The following is a 2505-nucleotide window of genomic DNA, read 5'->3' as shown; positions in this document are numbered from 1 at the left end:
CAGTCCCTTGACCCCCATGGCCCAGCGCTGACCCCTCTTCTGCCTTGGAGGCGATTCTCAGTATTGACTTCAAGACAGAAGGTGAGAGTACAATAAAACAGAAGGATGCTTTGGCCCTGTTCCTTGAGTGTTCGGCACGAGGGACATTTTTGTTTCTGTATGTGGATAGTTTACCTTTAATGGGCCTTTTTTGAAAGGAGGAGCTCCAGGCCATCTGATCGGGGCTCTACGTGTATGGCTGCCCAGCGCGTGTCCGTCGCCTGTCTCCCCTGCGGCCCCCTGTCGGACCGAGCGGGCCCTTTGCATGGCCCCTTTGCTGAGGCTCTCCTCCTTTAGCATCCCGTGCTGGAGGCACGTGGGGGCGAGATGAATTGAGTCAGAAAGCATGCCGGATTGATTTTGATGGAGCCCACAGCACTCCTCCCACCACTGAAAATCTCAAAGGAAAGAACCATCCAGGAGTCCACAATTAACACCACTCAGGTCAGAGAAATGCTAAAGCTTAGCTGAGAAATTAGCCTAGGTTCCTTGGGCTAGTTGCCAAGCAGGAACCCTATGGCTGAGAGAATAGGGTGTAGATAAAAAATAGGATGGATTAGAAAGAGCTAGGTATTAGCACTGGAAAAGGAAAATGCCTGGCCAAAGGCCAGGTCCAGGTGAGAGAGAAGAGGAGGAGAGAGAGACAGTGTTGGGCAAGGCCTGAGATCCAAGAGAGAGAGGGAGGTGCCTGTGGGCTGCTGCTTTTAATGTCTTTGATATGCAAAGATGCAGAATGCATAATCAGGAATACAGAGTGTATTGATTGGTAGATTGGAACAAGGTAAAGGTGGAGTTTATCCCAGGGTGGATAAGACAAAGGGATCTAAGTTTCGGGCCTTAACCTTAGCAATGCTGGGATGGGAGTTCGTTGCCATGCACAAGAATGGCCATGTGTCCACACGCAATCCTTACATCTTAATTATATATATGGCCTGGACTGCTACAAAAGAGTATTCAGTCCTTACAGTTTGCAAACCAATTCTCTCGTCATTTGAGACACGAGACCTTTCTAGGTCTAAGAGGCAGGCTGTTCTGTGCTCCCCTAATCTGCGTGTCGGGTCCCCTGTTCTAAGTCATGCCTACACAAGTTCCAACCTGTGGACTCTGGACTGCTGTTCTTATTGCTGCTCCAAATGACCCAGGTCAGTGGAGCTGCCTCTGGTGCTTCTGGGAAATGTGACTTTCTCTCTCTGTCTCACACACACACACTGGTGGGAGTGGGAGGAGACACACGCATGGGCCTCTCCTTTGTGCTCATTCACAGCCTTTTAATAGGTGAATCCAGGGGCCACGAGCCCCTCAGCAGTTCCAAACGAGTGTCTGATTCTTTTCTTCCAGTGAGCTGACGGGGAGAGGAGGCATTTCCCCAACACCAAGGAACCTATATGGAGAGGAGAGGGAGCGGGTCTGGATGCCCAGGTCCTTCAGGAAGGCCAAGACTCTGGACAATGGAAGGGAGTAAAGGCCTGGGGACCTGGATACCTGGGTCCTAATGGGGTTTAAAGCCTGGGTGTCTGTCAGGATGGTTAGGTAGCACAGTGACCTGGGAGGACATGGATTCCAATATGGTCTCAGACACTTCCTAGATGGGTGACTGTGGGCAAGTCCCTTCACCCCCATTGCCCAGCCCTTGTTACTCTTCTGTCTTAGAATAAATAAGAAAACAGAGTCTCCAAGGGGAGAAAAGGATGGAGACTTGGCATCCTGGGACCATGATCACTCATTGCCTTAATTCCGGTTCCTACTATGGACTCGGTGACTATGAGTCCTGGGTCTGAGCTAGGGTGCACTGGGGAGAGAGAGGCAGAGAGGAGCCTTGATGGGCTGGGGATTTGGGAAGAGGTATTTGGTGTCAGAGACAAGTGAGAACCGAGGAGGGGGAAGCTGAAATGCCGTGGGGGTGGGATGGATGCCTGGGCTCGACTCTTACCAGCACTCCTGGAGGCGGTCCTTCAGGTAGGCCTAAAGCCAATGGGCAGAGATTTCTCCAGGCTGGCCAGGCTTCACGAGTCCAGAGTGGAGTAAGGCCTTGGTGAAAGGGGAGGAGGCTCTGCTGGGCGGTAAGGAGAAGGGTGAGGTGGAGGCTCCCAGGAGGCTGCTCAGGGGAGGCCTTGGCAGGGGTGGGGGAGGAAGACTTTTTGGGGTGTTTGTGCCTGGGGTAAGCTGTGCCAGCAGTTGTAAACCTTAAAATTTCTTAGACTTATGAATGTTGGAAATTTCACCATTGGGAAATTTCATACTTGGAAAAAATTTCCTACTGATAGTAAGAACTCTATTGGAATGTGAAAACCCTTGGCATGGGAGGGTCCTTCTCCTCCCTACTTAAGATTACTTTAGGACAGAAACCTTTTGCTAAACAATGGAAAGGGCTTTGACCTATGCTTAAGCACAGAACAGGAAGTTCTTTGAGTCATGATAGATTTTAGAATTGATCCAATAGAGATACTTGGAATGACAGAACCAGGT

The sequence above is a fragment of the Monodelphis domestica genome, chromosome 4, assembly GCF_027887165.1.
Source record: "Monodelphis domestica isolate mMonDom1 chromosome 4, mMonDom1.pri, whole genome shotgun sequence".
Lineage (NCBI taxonomy): Eukaryota > Metazoa > Chordata > Mammalia > Didelphimorphia > Didelphidae > Monodelphis > Monodelphis domestica.
The sequence above is the reverse complement of the archived record's forward strand: the minus strand, read 5'-3'. Positions refer to the sequence as shown.